This window comes from Lontra canadensis, unplaced genomic scaffold (assembly GCF_010015895.1).
Source record: "Lontra canadensis isolate GAN:19392208 unplaced genomic scaffold, GSC_riverotter_1.0 scaffold26, whole genome shotgun sequence".
In the NCBI taxonomy this organism is placed as follows: domain Eukaryota; kingdom Metazoa; phylum Chordata; class Mammalia; order Carnivora; family Mustelidae; genus Lontra; species Lontra canadensis.
The window spans coordinates 9263989-9291228 of record NW_022631020.1 but is presented as its reverse complement, the minus strand read 5'-3'; the positions used below and the strand labels follow the sequence as shown (position 1 = coordinate 9291228).

At 34.8% G+C, this 27240-nt stretch overlaps 1 long non-coding RNA gene across 1 annotated transcript in view; it reads right to left on the bottom strand.

Annotated features, from left to right (window-relative positions):
* LOC116871537 overlaps positions 1–22680 on the bottom strand; it is a 32267-nt gene extending 9587 nt beyond the window's left edge. Inside the window, exons 1-3 of the long non-coding RNA XR_004383420.1 lie at positions 22400–22680; positions 18094–18207; positions 3681–3769 (exon numbers count right to left, since the gene is read on the bottom strand). This is a non-coding gene — a long non-coding RNA (uncharacterized LOC116871537). The remainder of the gene's footprint in view (positions 1–3680; positions 3770–18093; positions 18208–22399) is intronic.
* Between the last annotated feature and the right edge of the window lie 4560 nt (positions 22681–27240).

Here is a 27240-nt window from a genome sequence, read left to right as displayed (position 1 = left end):
TTTCAGAATGATCCTCACTATTTTTTTCCCTAAACTTTTAGGGTGATGTATATTGTAGGATTTCAATGAATACTTTTTATAAAGTTAAGGAATTTCTTTTCTATTACTAAATTACTAAATTAATCTGTAATGATTTCTGATATCAAATAGGATGGAGAAACTTTTGGCAGATCATTAATGTCTATAAGAAATAGAAAAGTAAAGTATTAATACCAATGTAATGTGTTTAAAGGCACCAAATAGCTATTGAAGCATCAAGGACTAGAGTGACCAAGTTTCTACAGAGGATAACTCTACAGAGGTGACCTGAATCTGCTGGTATTTTTAGTTTCTTGCCTTTCTTTGTTTCTTCCTTCCTTCCCCCACTCCCCACGCCCCCAACCATGTTTTAAGCTTGTTCCGTGCCTAAGATTAAAGAGTGTCATGTTTTTCATTTCTTCTTGAGGAGTTTGAGATTGTATCCTGCTTGAAAGCTACCTGGATAGCCTGTCTTATTTTCTGAGGAATCATAGATATCTGTATCAGAGACAAAGGGCCTTATTATGCATGGCAGAGCATGAAGCATGAGCTTCATGTTTGTCTTGGTTCCCCTTGTTCCCCTTTCCTAATCAGCGGAAGTGATCCAGAATCAGGTCTGTGGATCCCTTGCACACAGTGGGTTTGTGTGGCAACAATGGAACACTGAGCTTAAGAAAGCTCCACAGTTACATACAAGTAAGCTACTGGCAAGTCTTCCCACTATTCCTTCCTGGAGAGGAACATTCTTTTTAGTACTCTGGAAAGTGAGCAAATGGTCTCTGATGAGAGAACAGAGAACTCTTTACCTTTACTATCTGAGCAAATTGGTGTGCATGTCTAAATATCAAGGAGTGTGAGGGACACATGGAGACTTGTGTCCTAATAGTGAAACGATTTTCATCCTTCATTTTGTTAATGTGGTAAATCACATTCACTGATTTGTAGGTGTTAACAAGCCTTGCATCCCTAGAGTTAATCCTAATTGAGCATTCTGTGTGATCCTTTTGATGTATTGTTAAATTTGGTTTGCTAATACTTTGTTGAGGATTTTTACATCTATGCTCATCAGGGACATTGGCCTATAATTTTCTTTTCTTGTGGCAACCTTGACTGGTTTTGGTATCAGGGTAATGCTAGCCTCATAAAATGAGTTTGGAAGAGTTTTTGCTTCTTCTATTTTTTTGGAAGAGTTTGAGAAGGACTGGTATTCATTTTTTTTTCTTTTTTGAATGTTAGATATAATTCACCAATGAAACCATCTTGTCCTAAACTTTTGTTTGCTGGAAGCCTTTTGATTACTGACACAATCTCCTTACTAGTAATCAGTTTGTTCAGATTTTCTATACCTTCATGATTTAGTCATGGTAGGTTGTATGTTTCTAGTAATTTATCCACTTCTTCTAGGTTGTCCAGCTTGTTGGTGTATAATAGTTCATAGTACTGTCGTATAATGTTAATGCATATTAAGCAAAATTAATATATAATTACTATCCTATCATTTTGCCAAAATATACAATCAATATATTTGTTATTTTAAGGCTGAGACAAATAGTTATTCTCATAAACACTCTGGTTGAATGTAAATTGTCAGGGCTTTAAATAATATTTATTGACTTATTTGAGAGGAAAAAAAAAAAACATGCATAAGTGGGAGGAGGGGCAAAGAGAGATAGGAAAAAGGACAGAGAGAGAATCTCCAGCAGACTCTCTGCTGTAGGGGAGCCACATGAGGGGCTGGATCTCATGACCCTGAGATCATGACCTGAACCAAAATCAAGAGTCTGGTGCTTAACTGACAGAGTCACTCAGGTGCCCCTGTCAGGGAGAGAATTGGAGAGAATTTTCCCAATATTTATCAAAATTATAAATTATTATTAAATAATGGCTGAAATTCAAGTTGAAGCCAAAATAAATGATTTCATTGCCTCCAGATTTGTGCCATATATATCTATTCTATATCTATATCTATCTATATATGACATGACCAAATTATGGTTCACATACTATGTGATGGGACGTTTCTATATTGTGATGAAAGTGTAAAGGGTATAACCATTATGGTCAATATTTGTCATTGTATGGTAGCTTTCAAGATACTAATACCCTAAGTTCCAGCAATTCTATTCTGTGGATTGTACCTTAAATTATACATCAGTTATATCCAAGAATGATTAGAGCAACATTATTTATAGTAGACTAAATGATAAATGCACAGCTGAATTGTGGTAGCTGCATTCAACGGATGACTACAAAGTAAAGAGAAAAAGTTAACTGCAGCCATACACAATCAGTTGCCTAATTCTTAGAAATAAAATCTTGAGGGGGTACCTGGGTTGTTCAGTTGATTGTGTCCAACTCTTGATTTTGGCTCCAGTCATGATCCCAGGGTCCTGAGATCAAACCCAGCATAGGGCTCTTCACTGAACTTGAAGCCTGCTTGGGATTCTTTCTATCCCTCTTCTTCTGCCCAGCACCCCAGCCCCATTTACATACACACATATGTGCTCTCTCTCAAATAAAAAAAGAAAAGAAATAAAATCTTGAGTTGTAAAGCACAATATGGTTCTATATATGTTTTTAAACATACAATATGTATTTAGAAAGCTTGCTGAAGTGAACTCTATTGATGTACTGATCAAGCATGTATGTAATGGGTGCTCAAAAAAAGAAAGAAAAAAGGTATAATTATTACTAATATCAGGATGGTGGTTAACCTGGAAAGGCACAAGTATGTCTTGATGTCTTGATGGAAAGGTTTACACAGGGAGTTTCTAGAGATGTACTACTTTTGAAAGGGATATATGTTTTACACCCTCTTAAATGTGATCAAGGAATTACTTGAAAATAAGACTTAAAGGTTAAAAAATATGATAAGTATTTTATTGTCAAATAGAAGAGGATGGACATTTATTTTGTACTGCTCCAAATGGCAGATATTTTTACTGGATGAAATTTAGAAGGAATCATTTTTCTTTGTTAGAAGTAGGGATGTTGTAACAATCAGATGCCTTTTTTTTTTTTTTTTTTTTTTGGTAAAGCTGGGGGCATTTTATAGCAACTTCACAATATTATTTTTATTAAAAAACTTAGAATTTTTCAACTCATCCACATATCCAAAGGCTTCTGGTCTGCAGAAGGCTTCAGATTTATCCCTCTGCCACTATTCTTGCACTTCTGATAGTTCTTTACTTATCTGTTTGAGGTATCTTTGAAACAGTACATCGGGTTCCAAGGCGACTATTAATGAAAATAATGTATTACTTGTTGCCAAAATAATTTTTTAAAATTATTACTATTGCCTAGAATGTCCACACATGATTACTTGCTCCACGAAGAGAGGGAAAAGGAGAGAGATAATAGAGACAGGAGAAGAGGCAGGAAGGAGGGAGAGGAAAAGTGGAATGAGCAGGAAGAGTTAGGAATAAGAGAGGACTTATACCTTTATGGAAGACTTATATCTTTATGGATTTTTCAAATATTGTATTATGAGAATTGTAATTTTAAACAGGGAAATTGGTTACCACTTAAACAACAACAAAAATGGTTTGGAAGTCATGGGAATTTGACAGAGCAAACAGAATGGAGTAAAACAAAAGTACTCCCTAACTATCCTTTGTTTCAATTTATACGTAAGTATATTTTTAGATAAACTGAAAATATACCCTGCATCTAAAAGAAGCCAAACAATGAGCATCTTCTTAGTCACATGGGGCTGATGATATGGTCTTTCTCTCATAATAGAGGGTGGTTTCTGGAAACAATGGAACATGTTGGTCAATTACTATCAGAATGAACAGTTCAATAATAACTATTTCAAAATCAGAATTGTTGATATTGGCAGAATCTTTTTCTCTATCCAGATGGATAATACTTAACTAGTCTATCCATCAGATTAATTCATTTCATGATTTGAGATAACATGATTTGAGATAACATTTTATGTTTTTTAAAAATTTTTATTCTGACAAACATCAAAACAGTTTGACTGAAAAACAAGTAATTTTCAGAAGTCACTCTGTATTTATTGTTTGTTTATGTTTTTGTTTTTATGTTTACTAATGCATGATTTCCACTACATTTAGGCCTTTTGACTGGAATGTAATATCCACAGGTTATAGTGCTAGACTTTGAGGGTTGAATTTGAACCTGGTAGCAGTATTTTAGCAGCAAACCTGAATTTTCTTGGCCTGACCTTACCTCATTAAGCATCTGCAGACAAAAGCAGCGCCATGGAGGTGATCTATACAACTGTTTCTATTTCTAACCAACTATGTATTATTTTAATATATCCTGCCTACCTCATGCATCTATTTCCATCACCCATTATTTATTACTTGACTTTTGTTCCTATCTATGTCTTAAAAGATTTCATTCTCTCTATATTTATTATTGATATTCACCAAAAACAGTTATGAAAAGTAAAAATAGAAACATAAGGATGTAAAAAAATATGCTATATCTCACTTGAAAAATGAGACTATTGTTTGAATGTAACACAGTATAGACAGTGAAAGTGTCAGAGTTGCTACCTGGGACAGTTTTAATGGAAACTGAATAAGCATTATCAGAGAACCCTGGGTACGTTAATTGAAATATTAACACACTTTACTGAGTAAACCAACAAAACTCAAAATTACCTGTTTTTTTTTTCCCAGTGTTTAAGTTATTTATATGGGAATATTTATATATTTGTATTTCCCAGAATATAAGCTTCTTTAAGGTGGGGAGCCAATTCTAAATCATTTCCTTTTCTACTCTCATGTCTCGCACATCAACCTAGAAATCATTTAAACCAGTATTCTAAGAGCTATCCTTATTACCAATAATAATGCAAATACATGAGATTTCTCAAACTCTACAATGTGCTAGAAACATGTTTTGTGTACTTTAATTAATTTTAAAAATCATTAGCAACTTTATATTGTAGGAACTATTACCAATCTTATACTAAGGATGAGATGGAACATCTGAAGTCATATAGTTAACAAATCTAAGTAAATGAGATGATTGTACTTTAAAATGTAAAGAAAAAAAGAAACTCTGTAATTGAATTTCCAAAAAAGAGAGGGATTTTTGAACAATACTGAGTGGACTGAGCAAAAAATGGGAAAGGATGAGCTGTCATTATCCTTTCATTAAACTAGGTCCATGAGACCTTGATCAAAGTCAGCATAATGAGGTAGTTAAAAAAAAAAATTTTGCTCTGACCTTTTTCCTGGTTGAAAATCTTTTTCCTGGTTCTGAAAATCTGATATTATCATTCCTTGGAGAAGCTTGTTTATGATTGCATAGATTTTTTTTCAAATCACTGCAAGTAATATTTCTTGTTGCCCTATTTGTTATGATGAACTATAATTTTAATTATCTTAAATGAATAAATGCTTCATCAGGTATATTGATTTCTTTAGCATGTAAAAGAGCACAGAAAATGAAGAAATTTCCAAAGAAAGATAGCAGTATTAGAAATGAGATAATCAAAATTAATATTCTGCCAGTAACTCTTTACTATCTTAAAAAGATAAATAAGATGCAGTTGTGAACAAAGTCAAATTTGAATAAGAATATAATAATGTCTTTCACATTACTTCATATGTAGAAGTTTATGTTGGGGTGCCTGGGTGGCTCTGTTAAGTTAATCATCTGTCTCTTGGTTTCGACTAAGATCATGATCTCTGGGTCCTGAGACTGAATCCTGCTTTGGGCTCTGTGCTGAGTATGAACCTGCTTAGGATTCTCTCTCTTCCTCTCTTTCTGCATTCCCCACTCCAACCCCCCCACACTCTCTCTAGTTCTCTCTCTCTCTCAAATAAATAACTAAATCTGCAAAAAATAGTTTATGTAATTGCTGAATGTCCTTATTAAATACATGAATTTCCTGTTTGGTAATAGCAGACTCAATCCAAATCAGATATATTCTTTTCCTCCAAATGAATATCAACCTTTGAGTCATGTCTTTGCTCTTACATAATTGAAGAAAAAAAATATTTATTCTTAGCTGTTATATAAGTGATGCATTTTTATTGAACTTATCACACACAGCAATTTCATTAAACTTATCCCAGTCATTCTTATCTGAGATATAGCTTAGTGAATTGGAAATTGCATAATGTCAATTATATTTCAGTCAATATTTACCTAGATGCTAAAATTTATTCATTAATAATCATTTGATAAGTTATTTACCATATTTGAGTCTTGCTTTCTTCTTCACACATACAAGTCAAGGATGAAATTTTAAGCATAGACTAAAATGTTTGTTTATCAGTCCACCAAATTATTAGGAACACCTATTCTTCCTTAAATTTGATTATCACTCATACACATCACCCACGTCCTTCCACAGATATAGATCACGGTTTTGTAATCCATTGAGAGTTGACATCTCTGATATTATTGACAGAGGGCTTAATAAGTCTTAGTGGCTTTACTGTGTTCTCAAATTAGCATCTTGCATGCCATGACACTGTTTGATTTCTATGGTGAAGATCCATTTATCAGTTGTTTCATTAGGACAGGTTGATTGTAGGGTTTAGTTTTCTTCTAATATCGGATAACGATTCAATTAACCAACCTTTGGTCCTTTCCATTTAGTTAAATATTGACATTCATTGAACTTGTTCCAAGTTAAAATTATTATTATACTTTGACCCTTATCTTTGAAGTAAAGTCTTTTTAATTCTACAATTACAATGCAAATTAACATTTAGCAATGATTTTGTAGAACTCTACTAAATGAAAAAGGTTTGAACCTTTGACATACACTGAAATCAAATTTAGGTGCAGCCACTTTGGGAAAACAGTGTGGAAATTCCTCAAGAAATTAAAAATAGAGCTTCCCTATGACCCTGCCATTGCACTACTGGGTATTTACCCCAAAGATACAGATGTAGTGAAAAGAAGGGTCATCTGTACCCCAGTGTTTATAGCAGCAATGGCCACGGTCACCAAACTGTGGAAAGAACCAAGATGCCCTTCAATGGACGAATGGATAAGGAGGATGTGGTCCATATACACTATGGAGTATTATGCTTCCATCAGAAAGGATGAATACTCAACTTTTGTAGCAACATGGACAGGACTGGAAGAGATTAAGCTGAGTGAAATAAGTCAAACAGAGAGAGTCAATTATCATATGGTTTCCCTTATTTGTGGAGCATCACAAATAGCATGGAGGACCAGGGGAGATGGAGAGGAGAAGGGAGTTGAGGGAAATTGGAAGGGGAGGTGAACCATGAGAGACTATGGACTCTGAAAAACAATCTGAGGGTTTTGAAGGGGCGGGAGGTGGGAGGTTGGGGGAACCAGGTGGTGGGTATTAGAGAGGGCACGGATTGCATGGAGTACTGGGTGTGGTGCAAAAGCAATGAATACTGTTACGCTGAAAAGAAATAAAAAATTAAAAAAAATTAGATGCACAGATTTGAAATTTTATCCTTATTATTCATTTATTTATGGTATATCCATATACACAGATATTACTAAGTGTAATTTAATAGATGATGTGCTTTTTCACAAGTTTTCTGATGTTCTGGTTATTTGAAGCTTCATGCAATTTTGAATCCTTTCTGTGGGTCTTCACCTCCTAATAGTTTGTGTGAATTTATATTTTAGAACTATAAAACAGAAAACATTTTAAAACAAAACCTTTATTAATGAAAGTCTAACACATTTCGGATAATCAAATGAAAATTAACAAATTTAAAAATTAAATACCAGGGTGCCTGGGTGGCTCAGTGGGTTAAGCCGCTGCCTTTGGCTCAGGTCATGATCTCAGGGTCCTGGGATGGAGTCCCACATTGGGCTCTCTGCTCAGCAGGGAGCCTGCTTCCCTCTTTCTCTCTGCCTGCCTCTTTGTCTACTTGTGATCTCTCTCTGTCAAATAAATAAATAAAATATTTAAAAAAAAAGTAAATACCAACTGCCATCTTGCTTCCCAATATACTATCTAAATCTAAGGAAAACAAGTAAATGTATATTGTTATTATTGATCTCCCAGCCTTTGCCATTGTCTCATTCAGTCTCTCTTCAGTACAACATCCTGAATGTTCTTATAATAAGAACACTACATTAAGAACAGATCCTGTTACACTTTTGTATCAAATCCTGCCATCATCACCCATTTAATTTCTTCTCAGAAAGATCTATAATACGTTACACATTTTGACTTCCCATCCCTACTTGAACCCATCTACTATTCTTTTCCAGCCACACTTTGTTCTTCGTGATTTCCCCATAAAAATATTTAACAAACTCCGCACTCAGGACATTTGTATTTTTCTTCCCTTTGTGTGGAATACTCTTGCTTGAGTTTCTTCCTGGTCGATCTCTTCATATAGGAAGCTGTGTCAACTTCGTGGTGATCAGTTCCTGCACTCTAAATAATATCCTAGTGACACTTCAACACTTCCTAGCCTTTTTCCTACCTTGTTTTTCATCATAGAAATTTCCATCTTCTGACATCAGGTTTAAGGGATGAAGTCTTTGTTTTGTTGTTTTGTTTTTAAAGATTATTTATTTATTTTAGAGAGCGAAAAAGTACGAGGGAGGAGGGACAGAGGGAGAGAGAGAGTGCACAACCAAAGCAGGGCTCAGTCAAAACTGAGATCATTACCTGAGCCAAAATCAAGAGTTGGCTGCATAACCAATGGAGTCCCCCAGGCGCATCACAAGATTTTTATTTTTTAACCTTGATTTCTATAATTTTGTCTTATGTTAGGAGCTGGAAAACATAAAGCAAAATCAAAACATTTTTATTTATCACCAGTTATGGAAAACCAAAGTATATGAAAACATTTGCAATTTTGTTATAGACTTGGATAGTACAATCTTTCATAAAGCACAGATTTTTTTTTCTTGAAACTTCATTAATTTCTCTCATTGCATTCATGAGCACCAATATGACAATAATAGAGCATCCCTTCTAAACCTTTCTTTACTAGAGAAAACTAATATTCAGTGAAACAAAACAATCATGTGAATATTTTTTTGAATGTTTCCTGGACAAGCATACTTTACTATTTTAAAAAAGACATAAAAAAATTGAATAAAATAAAAAGTATTTCCATCTTTAAGATCCATTTTTATTGAGAATTTTGCTAATTGCCACAAGGTATTTACTAGGTAATTTAAGTCAATTTAAAGACGTCTGAAAGAATCTGTACATTTTCTTATAAAAGGCCATCCTCATTTTTCATATCAATAATTATTCAACTCAGTGTTTAGATTCCAATCATGGAAGAAAATGTCAGAAAATTGTCATAAAACATGGATAATTTCATATGAAAAACTTGGCTTCAGAGCACTCTTTGTGCACATCAGGGGAACTTTTAAATTTAACTAAAGGGCTGATTATCCTTTTGGGTATTCTAAATGGTTCTAAATGATGGAGGGAGAAAATATACACTTTGCTTTCAGTGGGTCCTCTAACTAAAAATTAATACAGCTGTGTTTTTTATTGTTATATTGTGTTAACCATGATTAAGTTACATATTAAGTCACTTTTACTATTCTAAAAGCCTTTCCTAAATATTTCAACAAACTAGATTTATTTATCTATTTATTTATTTACATTGGTAATGGGGAAAGAAGTAGAGAGAGAGGGAGAGAGAGAATATTAAGCAGGCTCCACACCCAGCATGGAGCCCAGACAGGGCTTGATCTTATCACCTGAGATCATGACATGAGCTAAAATCAAGAGTCAGACACAATCAAGTGAGTCACCCAGGCACCCCAAATAAATTATTGCACAAATGTTGAAAATCAGTCTGTAAAATTTTATAACCAAAAAAATGCTAAATAAAACTATTCTTATTTTAAAAAGGTTATAATAATCACAAGTTATTTAAAAAGAATAGATCTTATACTTATGAGATAATATGTATTCATGTATACTTATGTATATATATTTTGTATTTTATTTCTATATATAATATATATGCACATGTAAATGTTCTTGTTTTTTGTTATTGTTATTGTTATTGTTTTTATGTTGTTTTTGTTTTTGTATTGTATTTGTATTGTTTTGTGTTGTTATTGTTTTTGTATTGTTGTTATTTTGTTATTTTGTTATTGTTATTTTGTCTTACAAATAATAAGCCTCAAAACAGAAAACTTAAGAAATCTGTTATTATATAACTGTAACGCTACTGAATCCCAATCTGTTCTTACATGAAAAAAAATAACTTTTTTTTCCATTTACTTTAAATGGAGAACATTATTCTGTTATCATTACATCATAATTAAATTATAATTATGTTATAATTGAAGTAATTAGATGAAGTCAATTTTAATTTTTCACTACTTTATTTAAAGTATTTCTTTTTGTACCAGAATTGCTATCTCAATTGATTTTAATTTGTCATCAATTAAAAAATTAAATAAGTGAATTCAATATAGTATTTGATCTATGAAGCATGTTTTCTTGAACAAGTAGCGTATGAATATATTTTGAGCTTGATGAATTACTTTTCTTCCACAATAATCTTGATTTGTATTAAAAAAATAAACACTAGGGTATGTTATTGATAACAGTAAATCAGAATTTTCCAAAAACATCGAAATCCTTAAAAACTAAAAAAAAAAAAAAAATCCTTCTTAGATTCATGTATTCTTTTTTTTTGTGTGTGTGTGTATGCTTGTATGTGCAGGGATGATTGTGGTGAGTGACATTCTGCTGTTCACAAAAATGAAAGTAGAGTATGATTTCAAGGATGCACACTAAGTGGCAGATAGAAAAATATTTTTCATTGCACACTGGGTTATTACATGTAAGGTGCTATGGTGAAATAGAGAATGAAGAAACACAGAAACCAGACTACACTGAAAATATAATAAGATTAAGTGGGAGAAAACTGGAGAAGCATAGGCCATGTTAAGAGGAGGAGACAAATTGTCCACTTAAAAGCTATACTGTCTCTAGAGTGGGAATAGTTATGTTCATGGAGCTAAGTAAAGCTAAAATCCTAAACTATGCTTACAGTCATAAAAAATGTATAAAATGTTGGGGGAGGAGTCAAGATGGCGGAGAAGTAGCAGCTGAGACTACTTCAGGTAGCGGGAGATCAGCTAGATAGCTTATCTAAAGATTGCAAACATCTACAAATCCAACGGGAGATCGAAGAGAAGAAGAACAGCAATTCTAGAAACAGAAAATCAACCACTTTCTGAAAGGTAGGACTGGCGGAGAAGTGAATCCAAAGCGACGGGAAGATAGACCGCGGGGGGAGGGGCCGGCTCCCGGCAAGCGGCAGAGCAACGGAGCACAAAGTCAGGACTTTTAAAAGTCTGTTCCGCTGAGGGACATCGCTCCAGAGGCTAAACCGAGGTGAAGGCCATGCGGGGTCAGCGTGGCCTCAGGTCCCGCAGGGTCACAGAAGGATCGGGGGTGTCTGAGTGTCGCAGAGCTTGCAGGTATTAGAACGGGGAAGCCGGCTACGGGGACAGAGCCGAGGAGTGAGCTCTAAGCTTGGGGTTACCTTGAACTGGTCGCAGGCTCGGTGAGCTCGGAGCGCGGCCGGAGGCCAGGCAGACGGGAGTAACTGGGTGCTGTTCTCTGAGGGCGCACTGAGGAGTGGGGCCCCGGGCTCTCGGCTCCTGCGGGACGGAGACTGGGAAGCCGCCATCTTCATTCCCGTCCTCCAGAACTCTACGGAAAGTGCTCAGGGAACAAAAGCTCCCGAAAGCAAACCCGAGCGGATTACTCAGCCCGGCCCCTGGTGAGGGCGGTGCGACTCCGCCTGGGGCAAAGACACTTGAGAATCACTAAAACAGGCCCCTCCCCCAGAAGATCAACAAGAAACCCAGCCAGGACCAAGTTCACCTACCAAGGAGTGCAGTTTCAATACCAAGGAGAGCAGCGGAATTGAGAGGAAGAGAAAGCAAAGCATGGAACTCATAGCTTTCTTCCCATGATTCTTTCGCCTTGCAGTTAATTTAATTTTTTTTTTCTTTTTCAATATTTTTTTCTCTTCATCTGCTATTTTTTTTAACTTTTATGTTTTTCTTTTTTAACGTTTTTTAACTAGTATATCTAATATATATATATTTTTTTCTTTTTTATATTTTTTCTTTATTCATTTTCTTTTTTAAATTGTTTCTTTTTATTTTTTTCTTTCTGAACCTCTTTTTATCCCCTTTCTACCCCCTCATGATATGGGATCTCTTCTGATTTGGTTAAAGCATATTTTCCTGGGATTGTTGCCACCCTTTTAGTATTTTACTTGCTCCTTCATATACTCTTATCTGGACAAAATGACAAGGCAGAAAAACTCACCACAAAAAAAAGAAGAAGAGGCAGTACTGAAGGCTAGGGACCTAATCAATACAGACATTGGTAATATGTCAGATCTAGAGTTCAGAATGACGATTCTCAAGGTTCTAGCCGGGCTTGAAAAAGGCATGGAAGATATTAGAGAAACCCTCTCCAGTGAGATAAAAGCCCTTTCTGGAGAAATAAAAGAACTAAAATCTAACCAAGTTGAAATAAAAAAAAAACTATTAATGAGGTGCAATCAAAAATGGAGGCTCTCACTGCTAGAAAAAATGAGGCAGAAGAGAGAATTAGTGATATAGAAGACCAAATGACAGAGAATAAAGTAGCTGAGCAAAAGAGGGACAAACAGCTACTGGACCACGAGGGGAGAATTTGAGAGATAAGTGACACCATTAGATGAAACAACATTAGAATAATTGGGATTCCAGAAGAAGAGGAAACAGAGAGGGGAGCAGAAGGTATATTGGAGAGAATTATTGGGGAGAATTTCCCCAATATGGCAAAAGGAACAAGCATCAAAATCCAGGAGGTTCAGAGAACTCCTCTCAAAATCAATAAGAATAGGTCCAGACCCCGTCACCTAATAGTAAAATTTACAAGTCTTAGTGACAAAGAGGAAATCCTGAAAGCAGCCCAGGAAAAGAAGTCTGTAACATACAATGGTAAAATATTAGATTGGCAGCAGACTTATCCACAGAGACCTGGCAGGCCAGAAAGAGCTGGCATGATATATTCAGAGCACTAAACGAGAAAAATATGAAGCCAAGAATACTATATCCAGCTAGGCTATCAATGAAAATAGAAGGAAAGATTAAAAGCTTCCAGGACAAACAAAAACTGAAAGAATTTGCAAACACCAAACCAGCTCTACAGGAAATATTGAAAGGGGTCCTCTAAGCAAAGAGAGACCCTAAAAGTAGTAGATCAGAAAGGAACAGAGACAATATACAATAACAGTCACCTTACAGGCAATAAAATGGCACTAAATTCATCTCTCTCAATAGTTACCCTGAATGTTAATGGGCTAAATGCCCCAATCAAAAGACACAGGGTATCAGAATGGATAAAAAAACAAAACCCATCTATATGTTGCCTACAAGAAACTCATCTTAAACCTGAAGACACCTCCAGATTTAAAGTGAGGGGGTGGAAAAGAATTTACCATGCTAATTGACAATCAGAAGAAAGCAGGAGTGGCAATCCTTATATCAGATCAATTAGATTTTAAGCCAAAGACTATAATAAGAGATGAGGAAGGACACTATATCATACTCAAAGGAAATGTCCAACAAGATCTAACAATTTTAAATATCTCTGCCCCTAACGTGGGAGCAGCCAACTATATAAACCAATTAATAACAAAATCAAAGAAACACATCTACAATAATACAATAATAGTAGGGGACTTTAACACTCCCCTCACTGAAATGGACAGATCATCCAAGCAAAAGATTAACAAGGAAATAAAGGCCTTAAATGACAAACTGGACCAGATGGAGATCACAGATCTATTCAGAACATTTCATCCCAAAGCAATAGAATACACATTCTTCTCTAGTGCACATGGAACATTCTCCAGAATAGATTACATCTTCGGTCCTAAATCAGGTCTCAACCGGTATCAAAAGATTGGGATCATTCCCTGCATATTTTCAGACCACAATGCTCTGAAGCTAGAACTCAATCCCAAGAGGAAATTTGGAAAGAACCCAAATACATGGCGACTAAACAGCATCCTTCTAAAGAATGAATGGGTCAACCAGGAAATTAGAGAGGAATTGAAAAAATTCATGGAAACAAATGATAATGAAAACACAATGGTTCAAAATCTGTGGGACACAACAAAGGCAGTCCTGAGAGGAAAATATATAGTGGTACAAGCCTTTCTCAAGAAACAAGAAAGGTCTCAGGTACACAACCTAACCCTACACCTAAAAGAGGTGGAGAAAGAACAAGAAAGAAACCCTAAACCCAGCAGGAGAAGAGAAATCATAAAGATCAGAGCAGAAATCAATGAAATAGAAACCCCCCAAAAAAAAAAATCAATAGAACAAATCAACAAAACAAGGAGCTGGTTCTTTGAAAGAATAAGATTGATAAACCCCTGGCCAGACTTATCAAAAAGAAAAGAGAAAGGACCCAAATAAATAAAATCACGAATGAAAGAGGAGCGATCACAATGAACACCAAAGAAATACAGACAATTATAAGAACATACTATGAATAATTCTACGCCAACAAATTTGACAATCTGGAAGAAATGGACGCATTCCTAGAGACATATAAACTACTACAACTGAACCAGGACGATATAGAAAGCCTGAACAGACCCATAACCAGTAAGGAGATTGAAACAGTCATCAAAAATCTCCAAACAAACAAAAGCGCCGGGCCAGACGGCTTCCCGGGGGAATTCTACCAAACATTTAAAGAAGAACTAATTCCTATTCTCCTGAAACTGTTCCAAAACATAGAAATGGAAGGGAAACTTCCAAACTCATTTTATGAGGCCAGCATCACCTTGATCCCAAAACCAGACAAGGATCCCATCAAAAAAGAGAACTACAGACCAATATCCTTGATGAACACAGATGCGAAAACTCTCACCAAAATACTAGCCAATAGGATTCAACAGTACATTAAAGGGATTATTCACCACGACCAAGTGGGATTTATTCCAGGGCTACAAGGTTGGATCAACATTCGCAAATCAATCAATGTGATACAACACATTAATAAAAGAAAGAACAAGAACCATATGATACTCTCCATAGATGCTGAAAAAGCATTTGACAAAGTACAGCATCCCTTTCTGATCAAAACTCTTCAAATTGTAGGGATAGAGGGCACATACCTCAATATTATCAAAGCCATCTATGAAAAACCCACCGCAAATATCATTCTAAATGGAGAAAAACTGAAAGCTTTTCCGCTAAGGTCAGGAACACGGCAGGGATGTCCGTTATCACCACTGCTATTCAACATAGTACTAGAAGTCCTAGCCTCAGCAATCAGACAACAAAAAGAAATTAAAGGCATCCAAATCGGCAAAGAAGAAGTCAAACTATCACTCTTCACAGATGATATGATACTATATGTGGAAAACCCAAAAGACTCCACTCCAAAACTGCTAGAACTTGTACAGGAATTCAGCAAAGTGTCAGGATATAAAATCAATGCACAGAAATCAGTTGCATTTCTCTACACCAACAACAAGACAGAAGAAAGAGAAATTAAGGAGTCCATCCCATTTACAATTGCACCCAAAACTATAAGATATGTAGGAATAAACTTAACCGAAGAGACTAAAAATCTATACACAGAAAACTATAAAGTACTCATGAAAGAAATTGAGGAAGACACAAAGAAATGGAAAAATGTTCCATGCTCCTGGATTGGAAGAATAAATATTGTGAAAATGTCTATGCAACCTAACACAATCTACACATTTATTGCAATTCCTATCAAAATACCATCCATTGTTTTCAAAGAAATGGAACAAATAATCCTAATATTTATATGGAACCAGAAAAGACCTCGAATAGCCAAAGGAATATTGAAAAAGAAAACCAAGTTTGGTGGCATCACAATTCTGGACTTCAAGCTCTATTACAAAGCTGTCATCATCAAGACAGCATGGTACTGGCACAAAAACAGACACATAGATCAGTGGAACAGAATAGAGAGCCCAGAAATAGACCCTCAACTCTATGGTCAACTAATCTTTGACAAAGCAGGAAAGAATGTCCAATGGAAAATAGACAGCCTCTTCAATAAATGGTCTTGGGAAAATTGGACAGCCACATGCAGAAAAATGAAATTGGATCATTTCCTTACACCACACACGAAAACAGACTCAAAATGGATGAAGGACCTCAATGTGAGAAAGGAATCCATCAAAATCCTTGAGGAGAACACAGGCAGCAACCTCTTCGACCTTAGCTGCAGCAACATCTTCCTAGGAACATCGCCAAAGGCAAGGGAAGCAAGGGCAAAAATGAACTATTGGGATTTCATCAAGATCAAAAGTTTTTGCACAGCAAAGGAAATAGATAACAAAACCAAAAGACAACTGACAGAATGGGAGAAGATATTACCCAATGACATATCAGATAAAGGGCTCGTGTCCAAAATCTATAAAGAACTTAGCAAACTCAACACCCAAAGAACATATAATCCAATCAAGAAATGGGCAGAAGACATGAACAGACATTTCTGCAAAGAAGGCATTCAGATGGCCAACAGACACATGAAAAAGTGCTCCATATCACTGGGCATCAGGGAAATACAAATCAAAACCACAATGAGATATCACCTCACACCACTCAGAATGGCTAAAGTTAACAAGTCAGGAAATGACAGATGCTGGCGAGGATGCGGAGAAAGGGGAACCCTCCTACACTGTTGGTGGGATTGCAAGCTGTGCAACCACTCTGGAAAACAGCATGGAGGTTCCTCAAAATGTTGAAAATAGAACTACCCTATGACCCAGCAATTGCACTACTGGATATTTACCCTAAAGATACAAACGTAGCGATCCAAAGGGCACGTGTACCCGAATGTTTATAGCAGCAATGTCTACAATAGCCAAACTATGGAAAGAACCTAGATGTCCATCAACAGATGAATGGATAAAGAAGATGTGGTATATATACACAATGGAATACTATGCAGCCATCAAATGAAATGAAATCTTGCCATTTGCAACGACGTGGATGGAACTAGTGGGTATCATGCTTAGCGAAATAAGTCAATCGGAGAATTGATATGAGGGAGTGGAGATGCAATATGGGTGGTTAAGGGAGTAGGAGAAGATTTAATGAAACAAGATGGGATTGGGAGGGAGACAAACCATAAGTGACTCTTTACCTCACAAAACAAACCGAGGTTTCCTGGGGTGAGGGGGGTTGGGAGGGGGGGTGTGGTTATGGACATTGGGGAGGGTATGTGCTATGGTGAGTGCTGTGAAGTGTGTAAACCTGGCAATTCACAGACCTGTACCCCTGGGGATAAAAATATATGTTTATAAAAAATAAAAAATTAAAAATTAAAAAAAATGTATAAAATGCTAAAGTCAACTGGGTAATAGTGGCAAATACATTTGCATTTTAGGAAGTTGATGAAAAATTGGAAGTAGTTTTATTGGAAAAGAAATGGGAATCAGTGGTACTGAATTAACTGAGGATATCTTTTTGTTTCTTCAAACTATGTACCCAATCCCATGAGATTACTTAATCCCTTTGTCCCACATCCTTTGCACTGTCCTCAGATGTCAATTCTAAAAAATAAAGTAAAATAAATAAAATAAAAAGCATAAATGATTAATTAATATAATATGCCTGCTCTTACTTAGACCTAGTCAGTCAATCTAAACTGTAATGTTAATTTAGACCAGGTTTACAGTGGCCCAATGCTGGGGTATTCAATGATCCACCCTTAGTTGCAACAAGATGAGCTCTATGCCCATGCATTCCCCACTCTAAGAATTATTCTGTATTTTTGCCTCATTTCAAGACCTCACCAGCTTCTTTTCCTATCTTGTAAGGATTTTAGTATGTATGAATGCAACTATTCATATATGAAAAAAAAATTAGTACACACAAAACAGTTCAGGCTACATGGTAGTTGTAAGGATGCAAGTATTTGCTATATATTGGCAGATTCTAAGAATATTACTGATGTACAAATAGCTCCCCAGTGTTCCAGCTCCACTCAAATAAACTATCATCAAAGGCTAATTATTTAGATATAATACTAATAACCATATTTGAAATTCATATTTAGTTATCCTTTCAATAACACACACAAACGTGTGATTTTCATTTGAATCAGATATCAAGGACAAAACTTCTTTTCCTTATAAGCTGGATTCTGCGTGTCCTCAGTCTGTCCTTTCTTACTTATGGTCCAGAAGAATTCTGAAAAACTCTCAAAAGAAAGTATGGGGATTTTGGTATAAATTAACTTCTGGTAGATTATGTATATCACTTTTATTATAATTATGAGTAGAGTTAAAGTCTGCACTAATAGAATTGTGTGAATTTGGGGAAAATAAGTTAACTAGGTAAAAAAAGCTAAAATGAGACAGTAAAGATACAGCAATTGAAAACTAAATGCACTGTGTACATAATCAATTATGAATACTTAAGTATGAAGTCATCAAAAAAAGATAAAGAGGTCATTCATTCATTAATTCAGTAAATATTTATCACATCCTTACCATGTGCCACATAGTCATTTAGGACCTGAGATACATTAATGAAAAAATAAAACATAATGATTCATGCCCATGAGGAGCATGGCAAGCAGAAGATAAATAGGAAATATTAAACTCTGAAAATAAATCAATTATATAGTATGGGAGAAAGTAATTCATTTTAGAGAAAAACAATGCAACAGTGGACCAGCTAAAGATGATTGGGAGTTTTAATTATGGTGGAAGTAGGTGGCATGAGTTGCCTTATTAAATTGTATGATCAATCTTTTGTGAAAAGATACAGTTTGAGCATATACTTGAAGTAAAGGAGGGATCTAGCCAAGCATGTATCTTGGAACAGTTTGATCAGAATCCTACAATAAGAGTATGTTTGTGTATTCAAGAAGATTAATATAACAAGACCTGAGAAAGCAAAAAGAAAAATAGCTAGACAGGACTCAAAAATGTTAGTGGAAAATCATTTAGGATTTTACAGCCATTGTGAGGACAAAGGGAGATATTATAAAATAAATTTGGAGGTGATACAAGGATTAGGATAGAGGAGTAGTTTCACTTTGAAAAACCAATCTGTGACTAAGGCAGGGATGGAAGCAAAGAGTATTATTGGAGACTATTATAGGCAAGAACGGACAGAGCCTAGACCACGGGAATAACAGCACAGCCAGTAAGACATTTTAAGAAACTTCATATGTTTCCAACAAGGAGACAGTGGGATTTATTTGAATGTAAGAAATGAGAAAAAAAGAGATGTTAAGGGTGAGTCCACAGTCTGTGGCTTGAGCAAAAAGAACAGAAGAGTCGTGAACTAAGAGGAGGCCTGTCATTGGAGAATGTTTGGTGGAATCCATAATTTGAAGAATAAATTTAAGCTCTTTGTCTCCACATTTCAAACCTTTCAACATCTGACCTGGGCTTAAGTAAGTTCTCGGACTTTCTTCATTTTAAAGAAAGTTACTACATATTTGTTAAAAAGATAAAAATAACTTGCAATGTTGAACATCAAAGACCATATAATATCCCTCTTCACTTACAGATTACACATTTTAACAATCTTTTTGATTAGATATTTATATTTTTCATATCACTATCAAAGATAACTTTCAGTAGACATCCTTGTTCACAAATATTTGTTAAATCATCTTATTTCAAACCGTTATGATCTACTTTAACTACTGGTCCAAAGTCTTTACTGTTTTAATAGATTTTGTTATATATTTCTAAATCCTTCTACAGAGATGTTTTAAAGGATAATATACCCAAAACTTTGAATATGAAAGTCTGTATTTCTAAAGACAGTTATACACATTGGTGTTCTTTTTTCTTTATCAATATAAATAGCAGAATTTATCTCACTCTCTTGTATTATATGCTCTTATATATATTTTAAAGCAAGTTGTATTATTATTTTAAGAATTACCTCTCTGGGGCTTCTGGGTGGCACAGCTGGTTAAGTGTCTGACTCTTGACTTTGGCTCAGGTCATGATCTCTGGGTTATGAGATGAGCCCCGCCCATATGGGGCACTGTGTGGGCATGGAGCCTGCTTAAGATTTTCACCCTCTCTCTCATTTTGCCCCTCCCCTGTTTCTTCCTCTCTTAAGAAAAAAGGTAATAAAAAGAAGGATTGCCTCTGATATTTATATGATTTTATATTTCAGTGTTCATTTTTTTCTTTTATTAGGCACAACTATTTATATAGTGATGGTATTAAAGTTTTGAAGGATAAGAGATTTTGTAAATCTTTTCCTGTACTCTGTGTCATTTTTAATTACACATTTTGAGCAAAATTCATTTATTCAGATTTATTAGCCTGTCTCTTTATATTAAATACATTTTCTTTATTATTGGGAGAAAGGCAAGGATGTCTGTCTTCAACAGTTGTATTAATCATCATCCTGAGCAATAAGAATAAAGGTTAATTGAAAGCATAATTAGGAATAAAGAATTTAAAACTATCTCAATTTGAAGATGGCATAATTAAGTAGAAAATCCTAAAAACCAAACAACTATGAAAATGAGGAACTTAGCAAAATCTCAGGATATAACATCAGTAAACAAAAATAAAATGTATTTCTATTAAAAAACCACAATTAATTGGAACTATTTGAAATTCCATTTTCTATAGTGTTAAAAACCATAAAATAGTCATAGGAAATTTGAACTTAATAAGTGCAAGTTTTGTACTTCGAAAAGTATAAAACAAGCCTAAGAGAAATCAAGCAACATTTAAATAAATGAAGGGATATACTGTGTTCATAATTGAAAGATTTAATCATTTCAGTTATTACTTCTCAAAATTAATTGATTAGTTCAATATAATATGAATTATAATCATAGGAGACTTTTTAAAATTTTATTTATTTATTTTTTATTTTTTACAAACATGTATTTTTATCCCCAGGGGTACAGTTCTGTGAATCGCCAGGTTTACACGCTTCACAGCACTCACCATAGCACAAACCCTCCCCAATGTCCATAACCCCACCCCCCTTCCCCCAAACCCCCTCCCCCCAGCAACCCTCAGTTTGCATAGGAGACTTTTTAAAAAAGAAATTGACAAGAGTTTTAAAATGCTAAAGAAAATGCAAAGGACTCAGAACAGTCAAAGCGACTTGGAAATATAGTGCATATTTGGAGGACATATACTAAACTGATTTTGACATTTACTTTAATAATGTAATAGTAAAAGCAATCTGGTAGCTGCATAAGGGTAAGTAAGGATGAAATGGAGAACTCAAACAGATCCACATTTGTATGATAAATTGGTTTGAAACAAAGGTAAAAAAAATTCAATGGCAAAAAGAATATATTTTCAACAACTGGTACTGGAAGGATGATATACTTATTTTTTTTTTCATTTCTTCTTCTTCTTTTTTTTAATCTCTGATTTATCCCTCTAGATCCTTTCTGTGTCTTTCTGTCCTTTTTTCCCCCCTTTAGGTCTTTTTTCCCCACAGTCTGGTACATTTACGTCACTACTTAGTAATTCTGTCATTCTTGATAACCACAAGTGACATCAAATCAAAACAAAACAACAAACTAACATAATGGGTAATAGCAAAGGAATTATTGCAAATCATATGGCTGATATAAAGGGTCCAGAAAAAACAAGACATAGAGATGTAATAATGGAGTATTGTGAAAAAGGGTAGCTTCAAAACACTTGAAAGCAAAAATATGTGTTTTATTGTTCTTGTATTCATTGTCATTTCCCTTATTTTTTTTTTCTTTGTGGCCTATTATTTTCTAAAACTGTGAATATGAAACATAACAGAGCCTCTCATTTTGAGGGACTGGTGATGCCAGCCTCCAAAGAGGCCACTTAGCAAGGCTCTATGAAATACATGACATGGATAATGCCCTATTCATACATACCTTCATGTATTACTGGTCAAGCTCTGAGGAACAAGCAGAAAGAAAAACACAGATAAACAAGAATCTTCTCTATCTTCTGGGAAGTCATCCTGTAGACCTATACATAGGAACGTAACCCAGCAATTTACATTTAGTCAGTGAGGGGAATGGTATGATAGATTGGGACTCAGAGGCTATGGAAGCTCAGACAGAGAACAACTAAGCCCTGTGAGGAGTTGATGTGAATTATAAAGAACATTATATACTATATGCTAAGAGGTCTGGAGTAAAATAAGGCTTCTAAATGTGTCTCTGAATTGATCCTTTATGAAAAGTGGCCTTTGTCCCAGTGCTGAAATAATTAAGGAGTACTGCCATATTTCAGGTAGTGGACAAGCTAATATATGTATATTGTACATTGTTTAACCCTTGCAGCAAATATGTGACTTATCTGTTATTAACTGAAGCCTAGAGAAGTTAAGTAATTTGCTCAAGATGCATCCACAGCAAAATAGAGATTTAAATCTAGTTTTAACTAACACCAAGGGCTGGCTTCTTTCCATTGCACTAGTGATTTTAAACTGGGCAGTTTTGTCCCCTGGAGTACACTTGACAATGTCTAGAGATATGTCTGGTTGTCACAAATGGGAGAGGGGTGCTATTGGTGTTACTGAGTAGGGGCCAGGAATGCTACTAAACATTCCGCAGTGTACATGCTATTCCCCACAACAAAGAATTATCCATCCCAAAATGTCAATAATGCCAAATTTGAGAAACTCGGCATTATACCAGCCCAAACAGAGAGATCCAAATATGTTTCTTCAGGCAGAAGGGATAGTGTGTTCTGAAGAGATTTGATAGAACATCAGTTTTCATAGCTACAGTAGAATGCCATGATAAAGAATCTGGAATGTATGCTAATACCAATATTCTGCTGGAGAATCCATCAACAATACATTTTAATTTTCTTCTAAATTCTGTTCCTCTACAAACCTAGAGGGTATGAACATATTGTTGCTATGAAATTGTTCTCCTCACATTCTCTTCAAGAAAAAATTCAGAAACTATTGGTTCATACATACAAAGACACAAACATATATCACATCAACATAAAAAAAAAGTCAGTATAATCAGAAACCACATTTTTATTGTGAGATTGTGTATAATTCCTGGAAATTCATAGTATTGAATATGTTTTATAAAAATTTCAAAAAATAGTTAGTAGTATGTATTTTCAGAATACAGCATGCCAAGTCTTGTACATCTAATGTACAAATGCAAAATCCTGGAAGCAATTCCATTTGTAGAAAAAGTTCTTGATTTCCACACCAGGTAGGATTTAGAGAAGGAGCAGTGATCCGAGAAGCTTACCAATTCATTTCAGGGCTACCAGTACACACAGAGGAGATGGAAAAAAAGGGAGGGGGGAGAAACAGGGAAAATAAAGATGGTAGGAAACTCATTCCAATTATTACAGATCAAACTACAAGGCCAGCCAAAGGGTGAGATTTCATGGCACATGGACCGACCTCTAGTAGGCTGTCAACTGCTGCACATTACCACATAATAAACTAAGACAGTTTGGGGTTTAGTGAGGGGAAAAAAAAGTAGGTAAATGGGGCACATTTTTGTATAGTTAGCAATAATTTTTCCGAAGACAACCATTAGTATTCCTATAAAGAATATTGAACTTTTGATTCTTGTATCATGTGATAATAATGGCTATTATATTATATATGTACCCACTTAATAGTCCTTCATAATTTTTCCCTTAAGAATATAGTGCTTGGCTTAAAGCAAAAATTTGAAATAAAAACTTCTTTAATACTTTGAGGGACATTAAATTAAAAATGGACTAACTGCTCAATTACCCAGCTAACTAAATTATTTTCTTCTCTATCTCTTCCCCTCTTCTCCCTTTTCCTTCTATTACTCTCACTCTAAACCTGAAAAGGCTATTGGTGACAAACAAAAGTTGTTGGAAATTGAGATATTATCCGTTAACAATTTTATCCACTATAATGATGACAGGTATATTCATCTCTCAGGTAAAAAATGTATATTTATTTCCATTTGGGATTTTAACTGACCTATTTTAAGGGTGTAAGTTTATTTTAAGAGTGTAAGTTCTTAATGTATATTGACTTTTATTCAGTCTGGAAAGAGTTAATCCTCCCAAAGAATTTTTGAGTGAGAAAAATTCTATCTGTGTACCCTGAAACTTCTCCCATTCTGAATATTTCCCTCAGGCAATCATTTATTTCTATATCATGTAGGTAAGTTAGCATTTTCTCATTAATTTTGTATCTTTAACTAAGTGAACTACATTTCCTATTTAAGTGTCTATTTTGTGCCTTTTTCTATTTAAGTGAATTTTGACCAAGAGACTCAAAAATGATAGACTTGTTGCTTTTTAGAATAGATTATTTCTCAAGTATATAACATGAATAATCATTATATAGAACAATTAGGGCATTTTTATTCTAACCATAACTTCATGATTCTTAATCATACTACATGTCAATTTCAAAAATAATAAAATGTATCTTCTAAAACATTAAATACAACAAAACCCACCTGAAAATATAAACTAGGTTAAAAATGTACATTTTTAGCCTTACTATTGAATAGAATTTCAGGACTAAATGGAGAGATGAGGAGTGTTGTAATAAAATTTCAGCTGTTAACTTATGAGGTAAAGAATAGTATTTAAATGATTTATTTACTTTAGACACTAAGAGGATTTTTTTTTAACTCTTTTGAAAATACTTCATACTTGAGAAAGAGAGAAAAAGAAAAAAAGGAAAGAACCCTCTATTCATGAAGAAAGGACATTCTGCCTTCTGATCCCAGGAATTAAAATGGGGGAGAGGGGTTGATAAGAACATTGACAAGATCATACCCGCAAATATCCAGAGATAAGTGTGATCCTAACACTGAGATTTAAACAGATAATTAACTCCACGCCCATCAGTGTGGCAACAGTGGTGAGTGATATTGGAAGGTGGAGAGAGGCTCTCACCGACAGGCTTGCAAAGTAAAAGGAGAGAAAAATTTTTGCAAACCATTGCTAACAAAAGTAACAAAGTAATAAGGGAGAAATTTGAAGACTCTTGTCCACTGAGAATAAAGATAGCAAAAACAGTCTACATTAAATTAAAAAATATAATGTATCTGTGATCTTTTTATAACAATCTGATTAATTTCTAGGAATGCATCATATTTACTTTCTTTTTGCTTGCCAAATCCCAAACTGTCTTAGCTTTCTATATGGTAATGTACCACAGTTGATAGCTTTTAGATAACAGTTTGTATGCATGAGAAGCTCAATCAGGAGCTGAACTTTTAGATTCGGTCTTAATCATCAGAAGTCTTAATGCCTTCATTTTTCTTCTTTCGCCCACATCTCATCAATGTGTACTGGTGGCCCTGAAAAGAAGTGATATTCTTCTTTAATCATTCAATGCTCCTGTAAATTTCACCTAGGATGGAATTTCAGGACTTTTTTTTTTTCTTTTTCTCTTTTCTTTCTCTTTCGTCTTTCTTTTCTTTCTTTCTTTCTTTCTTTCTTTCTTTCTTTCTTTCTTTCTTTCTTTCTTCTTTCTTTCTTTCTGTAAATGAGATTATTGCCACTATTTTGCATTCATTGCAAAATGGGACTTTATCAAAGTTAAAAACTCTAAATAAATGATACTATGTAAATAGAAAGCAAAACCTAGGAGAATATATTTGTAAATAAGATATATGATAAAAGTCTTGGGCGCCTGGGTAGCTCAGTGGGTTAAGCCTCTGCCTTTGGCTCTGATCATGATCTCAGGGTCCAGGGATCAAGACCCACATCCAGCTTTCTGCTCAGTGGAGAGACTGCTTTCCCCTCCACCGCCCCCCGCTGCATTCTGCTCTGCCTAATTGTGATCTCTCTCTCTCTGTCAAATAAATAAATATATAAAATCTTAAAAAAAGAAAGATATATGACAAAAGTCTTGTATCCATAATGCCTTTTTATTTTGTTCTTATTTTTCTAGGTTTTTGAGAAGGAAGTTTAGATTAATTTGAGACTTTTCCTTGTGCATGTATTTAGTGTTGTAAATTTCTCAATACTGCACTAGCTGTGTCCTAGATAGTTTGAAATTCTGTATGCCCTTTTCATTCAGTTCAATGTATTTTTTTAAAGGAGATGGAGAGAAGTGAGTTGGGGGAAATCAGAGGGGGAGACAACCATGAGAGACTGTGGACTCTGACAAAAAAAATGAGGGTTTTGGAGGGGAGGGGTGTGGGGGGTTTGGTGAGCTTAGTGGTGGGTATTATGGAAGGCACTTATTGCATGGAGCACTGGGTGTGATGCATAAACAATGAATTCTGGAACACTGAAAAGAAATAAAAAAGTAAAATGAAAAAAAAAAATCTCCTGAGACTTTCTTTTTATCCTAGATTAAAAATGTATTGTTTCCAAATATTTGGAGATTTTCCTATTATCTTCCTATTTATTTCCACTTTGATTCCATTGTGGTTGGAGGACACATTCTGTATGATTTTAATTCTTGTATATTACTGGATATTTTATTTATGGCCTAGTTTTTCATCTCTCTTAATGGAACTTCTTTGAAAATTGAAAGAAAATGTGAATTCTGCTCTTGGTTAGTGGAATATTCTATAAATGTCAATTGGATAGAGTCATTTGATATTGTTGATTTTTTTCCTGATTTTCTTGTTTGTTCTATCAATTTTTGACAGAGAGAGGTTGAAGTCTTTGATAATAACTGTGTAATTCAATTTCTCTTTTGTTCCATATGTTTCAAACATGTGTGGTTCTGTTTCTTGTTGCATATATACATTTAGAATTGCTGTCCTTCCTGTAGATAGGTCTTACATGGCAGTAGGAGAGTAAGAAAGCTCCCTGGGGTCCTTATTATAAGGCATTAAACCCATACAGGGCTCCACTTTCATGATCTAACTACCCCTCAAAGTTTCCACCTCCTAATACCATCACCTTGGGGATTAGGTTTCAACGTGTAAATCTGGGGGGACACAAACATTCAGTCTACTGCACTGCCCACTCTTCAGATCTCAACAGAGATCTCACTCCCTCAGGAAAGACAATTCTGAACTACACAGAAAGTCAGGCTTTTTTCTCTAATACATGCCTGATATAAATCCTTCATAGAATTTATCATAATCTGTAGGAGTTTTGGGAGTATATTAAGGATGTATTGTTTCCCTTTTCCATTTAAAAGTAAGCTCCATGAGGGCAGGAACTGTGTCTGTATTATTTGTAGCTGTATTCTCAGTGCTGAGCATGGTCTCTGGTATCCAGCAAATAGTCACTGATTGAAATTAATATTTATTTCCAATAATAATATAAATATACATACATTGTTGTC